The sequence below is a fragment of the Salmo salar genome, chromosome ssa02, assembly GCF_905237065.1.
Source record: "Salmo salar chromosome ssa02, Ssal_v3.1, whole genome shotgun sequence".
NCBI classification, from domain to species: Eukaryota; Metazoa; Chordata; class Actinopteri; order Salmoniformes; family Salmonidae; genus Salmo; species Salmo salar.
The window spans coordinates 31,435,976-31,442,593 of NC_059443.1; positions in this window are offsets into that span (position 1 = coordinate 31,435,976).

The window sequence follows — 6,618 nt, forward strand, 5'->3', positions numbered from 1 at the left end:
GCAGTCTACACACAATAACCCATAGTGATAAAAGGAAAACTGTTTTTTAGAAAATGTTGCAAATGTATAAAACATTTAAATCAGAAATACCTTATTTACATCATTTTACAGACCCTTCGCTATGAGACTCCAAATTGAGCTCAGTTGTTGTTTCCATTGATCATCCTTGAGATGCTTCTACAACTTGATTGGAGTCACCTGTGGTCAATTTAATTGATTGGACATGACTTGGAAGGACACACATCTGTCTATATAGGGTCACACAGTTGACACTTCATGTCAGAGCAAAAACCAAGCCATGAGGTTGAAGGAATTGTCTGTAGAGCTCCGAGACAAGATTGTGTCGAGGCAGAGATATGGGGAAGGGTACCAAAGCATTTATGCAACATTGAATGTCCCCAAGAACACAGTGGCCTCCATCATTCTTAAATGGAAGAAGTTTGGAACCACCAAGACTCTTCCTAGAGCTAGCTGCCCGACCAAACTGAGCAATCGGGGGTGAAGTACCTTGGTCAGGGAGGTGACTAAGAACCCTATGATCGCTCTGACAGAGCTCCAGAGTTTGACTGTGGAGATGGGAGAATCTTCCAGAAAGACAACCATCTCTGCAGCATTCCACCAATCTGACCTTTATGGAAGATTGGCCAGACGGAAGCCACTTCTCAGTAAAAGGCACATGACAGCCCACTTGGAGTTTGCCAAAATGGCGCCTAAAGACTCTCAGACCATGAGAAACAAGATGGGAAACCAAGATTGAACTCTTTGGCCTGAATGCCAAGCATCACGTCTGGAGATAACCTGGCACCATACCTATGGTGAAGAATGGTGGTGGCAGCATCATACTGTGGAGATGTTTTTCAGCAGCAGTGACTGGGGAACTAGTCAGAATTGAGGCAAAGATGAACGGAGCAAAGTTCAGAGAGATCATTGATGAAAACCAGTTCCAGTGCGCTCAGGACCTCAGACTGGGGCGAAGGTTCACCTTCCAAAAGGACAACGTCCCTAGGCACACAGCCAAGACAACGCAGGAGTGGCTACGGGACAGGTCTTTGAGTGGCCCAGCCAGAGTCCGGACTTGAACCCGATCAGACATCTCTGGAGAGATGTGAAAATAGCTGTGCAGCAACGCTCCCCATCCAACCTGACAGAGCTTGAGAGGATCTGCAAAGAAGAATTGGAGAAACTCCTCAAATACAGGTGTGCCAAGTTTGTAGCATCATACTCAAGAAGACTTGATGCTGTAAACGCTGCCAAAGGTGCTTCAACAAAGTTCTGAGTAAAGGGTCTGAATACTTATGTAAATGTGAGATTTCAGTTTTTTATTTTCAATAAATTTGCAAAAATGTTTAAACCTGTTTTTGCTTTCTCATGATGGGGTATTGTGTGTAGATTGAGGAGAAAAAATGATTTAAGCGATTTTAGAATAAGGCTGTAACGTAACAAAATGTGGAAAAAGTCAAGGGGTCTGAATACTTTCCGAAGGCACTGTACATGTAAACAGGAGTAATACTGACTAGTAGCAGGATAAATATATACATTTTAATGGTAATCAATAATCAAAGAATGGCAGTGTAATGCTGGTAATAAATCGAATCAATAATCATTTTAGTAACAGCGTAGATGTAAGGGGGTGTAAGTGTGTGTCGTCAGTTATGTGTGAGGGTGTATGTGTGTATGTGAGTGCGTGTGAGTAGCAGTGACAGTGAAGGTGTGTGTTTGAGTGGGTAGAGACCTGTGGAAGGGCATAGAGTCCGTGTGGACAGTCTGTGGGAGAGGGAGAGCAGTAATTGTTAGCCATTTAACAGTCTTATGGTCTGGGAATAGAAGCTGTCTAGGAGCCTGTTGGTCTGAGGCTTGATCCACTGTTACCGCCTGCCGGACGGGAGCATGGAGAACAGTCCATGTCTCGGTCGGCTGGAGTCTTTTGCAATTTTTCGGGCCTTTCTCAGACACCGCCTGTCATGTACTGTACGTCCTGGATGGCTGGGAGTTCGTCCCCACTGATGCGCTGGGCCGTCTGCACCACCCTTTGTAGGGCCTTTCGGTCGAGGGCAGTGCAGTTGCCATACCAGAAAGTGATACAACCAGTCAGGATGCTCTTTCCTGTAGTCCATGATCAGCTCCTTGGTCTTAATGACGTTGAGAGAGAGTTTGTTGTCCTGGCACCACACTGCCATGTCTATGACCTCCTCCCTTAGAGAAACAGAAAGCCCATGTGTGTGTGCAGGAAGTTAAACTGCAAGTGATTGATGCAGATGTAAGTTGCACACTGTCAAGGATCCCCCCGTACTGATGCTCATTCTGTTCACCAGTTCCGGAGGTCTACGTCACCGGCTTTCTAGGCTTCACTGAACGGGATTTATTATCATCAACCCCGGACAATCTTGTCTGATTACACACACCTGGTTCCCATTTCCCCTGATTAGTATGTTATATATGTGCAAGATGCAAGGGGTTCCTTCTACAATGCGACCTGTACCTCGCTGAAGAAACAGGTTTGCCACCGTCATCTTGGCACTGACTGGATAGGCTCTGGACTGGGGTGCCGCGGTCTGGGAGACGGGCGAACCCGAGGTCGAGTCCTACGAGCGCTTCACCCTCCTCTTCCGCTCGATGTTTGATCATTCTGTGGAAGGCCGAGAGGAAGGTGAGCGTCTACTCCGACTATGCCAGGGATCTAGGACCGTTTCGGAGTTAGCCCTGGAGTTCCGGACCATCGCAGCCTCCACCGGATGGAACAAGTTGGCTCTGGTCACCGTTTTCCGCAGGGGACTGCGGGAGGAGGTACAGCTGGAGTTAGCCTGTCGTGATGACAATCTATCATTCGACCGGCTCATCAGCATAGCGATCCGGTTGGACAACCACCTGTGGTCCCGAAGAAGACCTGTGCGGAATTCGTAGCCCATGGCTACCCCTGCTCTGTGGCCAGAGCCGATGGAGGTGGGCTTGGCAGAGCGAAGGAGGAGGCAGAGCATAGGAGAAGGAGGAATCTGAGCCTCTGCTTCTACTGTGGAGAAAGCTGTCATTTCTCTCCGACCTCCTCTCTATCCACTAGGAGGTGACAAGCCAAAGAATTCTCATGCGCCAACCCAAGTAGAAGGCAAGGTCTCCTCTCCTTGTCTGTCAAATCAACCAGTGTGTTTTCCCATTAAATTCCCTGAGTACCCTAGCCCTTCATTCCCGTTAGCTCTGATTGATTCTGGAGCTGCCGGGAATCTCTTGGATAGCGCACTGGCCACTGCAATACACATTCCTTTGGTTCCCCTACAGTCACCCATTCCAGTTTGAGCCCTGGATAATCGTCCAATAGGGGTATGGCTCGTACATCACATACTGTTCCTGTTTCTTTCCTGACCCATGACACTCATTCAGAACAGATCACTTTCTTGATTATTGACACTCCCACGCACCCCATTGTTTTATGTCTCCCCTGGTTGAGTTTGCATAACCCGGTTATTTCCTTGTACGAGAAGAGACTGCTGGGTTGGTCGCAGGAGTGTCAGGGGAGGTTTCTTGCAGTGTCTGTCAACACCACCATGGTGGTAAGTCCGGACTGTGCACCTCAAGTGGATTTACCGGAGGAGTACCAGGATCTGCACCGGGTTTTCTCAAAGACCCAGGCTACACGCCTGCCTCCCCCATCGCCCCTGGGACTGTGCCATTGACCTGTTGTCTGGCGAAGCCCTCCCGAGAGGACATCTCTATCCCCTCTCCTATGCAGAGACCGAGGCCATGGAGAACTATGTACAGGAGAGTCTCCAACAGTTTTATCCACCCCTCTAAGTCACCAGCCTCCTGAAGCTTATCGAACACTGAACCAGGCCACCGTCAAGTTCAGCTATCCTTTACCCCTCATCCCAACCATCATCGAACAAATGCACGGGGCGCAGTACTTCACAAAGCTGGACTTGAGGAGCACCTACAATCTGGTGCGCATTCGTGCAGGTGATGAATGGAAGAATGCTTTTTCCACGACCACGGGTCATTACGAGTATCTCATTATGCCCTTTGGCCTGTCTAATGCTCCTTCAGTCTTCCAGGCCTTCATGAACGAAGTGTTTCGGGACATGCTAGGATGGGGCGTAGTGGTCTATATAGACAACATTTTGGTCTATTCTGCTGACTGCGTCCAGCATGTCTTGTTAGTCAGGTCTGTGCTATGAAGATTGTTGGAGCATGACCTAAATGTTAAACAGGAGAAATATTTGTTTTTCCAGCGGTCCGTGTCCTTTTTGGGCTATCTCATTGCCACGGAGGGAGTGGAGATGGAGGAGCAACGCGTCAGCGCAGTCAGGTCATGGCCCATCCCCACCTCCGTGAAAGCAGTCCAGCGATTCCTGGGGTTCGCCAACTATTTCCGGAGGTTCATTCGGGGCTTTAGCACGGTGGTCGCGCCTCTTACGTCCCTGCTGAGAGGAGGTCCCCAGCGGCTTCGTTGGCACGTTTCACCACTGCTCCCGTGTTGGCACATCCCGACCCCCTCACTCCCCTTTATCGTCGATGTGGATGCCTCCGAAGTAGGAATTGGGGCAGTGCTGTCCCAGCGTACCAGAACCCCTCCAAAGCTGCAGCCCTGCGCTTTCTACTCCAAGCAGCTGAGCCCCGCCCTGAGGAACTACGACGTAGGGGACCGGGAACTCTTGGCGGTCAAGAAGGCTCTGAAGGCGTGGAGGCACTGGCTTGAGGGGTCCAAACACCCTTTCCTGGTGTGGACGGACCACCGCAACCTGGAGTACATCAGGGCAGCAAAGAGGCTAAACCCGAGACAGGCCAGGTGGGCTCTATTCTTCGCCAGGTTCCACTTCACAATTTCCTATAGGCCAGGCTCGAAGAATGTGAAGGCGGATGCCCTGTCTCGCCTCTATGATGCAGGGAGAGGAGACCTACATCATCCCTCTATGCTGCATCATCGCGCCAGTGGTATGGGATGTGGACGGCAACATACAGCAGGCCCTGCGTACGGAACCCGCACCTGCACAGTGCCCGGAGAACCGCGCCTACGTTCCCACAGGTGTGCGGGACCGCCTCCTTTGCTGGGCGCACACGGCGCTTGTGTCTGGTCATCCTTGGATAGGCCGTACCATCGCCTGCCTTACGGAGAAGTACTGGCCACCTTGGCTAAGGACATCCGGGTTTACGTCTCTTCCTGCTCCATCTGTGCTCAGTCTGACACCCAGGCACCTCCCTTATGGAAAGCTTCATCCCCTGCCGGTTCTACAACAACCCTGGTCTCACCTCTCGGTGGAGTTTGTCACTGACCTTCCCCCTCCAAGGGGAACACCACCATTCTTGTCGTTGTGGACCGGTTTTCCAAAGCTTGCCGCCATCTCCTCTGCCTGGGCTTCCGTCGACCATGCAAACCGCGGGTGCTCTTTTTACACACCTCTTCCGGCACTATGGGATCCCGGAGGATATTGTGTCAGATCGTGGCCTTCAGTTCACCTCACGGGTATGGAAGGCGCTCTCCTGGGGGTCACGGTCAGTCTCACCTCTGGGTATCGGCCTCAAGCAAATGGGCAGGTGGAGAGGGTCAACCAGGAGGTGGGCAGGTTCCTGCGGTGTTACTGTCAGGATGAAGCCGGGGGAGTGGACAGAGTTTGTACCTTGGGCGGAGTACGCACAGGATTCCCTCTGCCACTCCTCCACTAATCTCACTCCTTTCCAGTGTGTGTTGGGGTATCAGCTGGCCCTGGCACCTTGGCATTCGAGCCAGACCGAGGCTCCTGCGGTGGACGAGTGATTTCGGCACAAGGAACAGGCCGACCGCCACCGCAGTGAGGCGCCTGTTTTCTCCCCAGGCGACCGGGTCTGGCTTTCCACCCGGAACTTGCCCCTCCGCCTGCCCTGCCGGAAGCTGAGCCCGCGGTTTGTGTAGGTGTTTAAAGTCCTGAGGAGGGTTAATGAGGTAACGTACCGTTTACAACTCCCTGTTGATTACCGCATTAACCTGACCTTTCATGTGTCTCTCCTCAGGCAAGTGGTGCCTGGTCCCCTCGCTGAGGCTGCAGTACCTCATCAACTGGGAGGGGTATGGCCCAGAGGTGCGGTGCTGGGTTCCTGCGGTAGACATCCTGGACACTTCGCTGGCCAGGGATTTTCAATGTCGGCGCCCAGACCGACCCGCACCGCGCCCCTGTGGTCGTCTCCAAGGCCGGTGTCGTCCCGCTTCTGGTGCAGCGCGTCGGGGGGGTACTGTCATGAATCCCCCGGTAATGATGCTCATTCTGTTCACCAGTTCCGGAGGTCTACCTCACTGGCTTTCTAGGCTTCACTGAATGGGATTCATTATCATGAACCCCAGACTGTCTTGTCTGATTACACACACCTGGTTCCCATTTCCCCTGATTAGTATATTATATAAACTCAGCAAAAAAAGAAACGTCCTCTCACTCTCAACTGCGTTTATTTTCAGCAAACTTAATTAACATGTGTAAATATTTGTATGAACATAACAAGATTCAACAACTGAGACATAAACTGAACAAGTTCCACAGACATGTGACTAACAGAAATTGATAATAATGTGTCTCTTAACAAAGGGGGGGTCCAAATCAACAGTCAGTATCTGGTGTGGCCACCAGCGGCATTAAGTACTGCAGTGCATCTCCTCCTCATGGA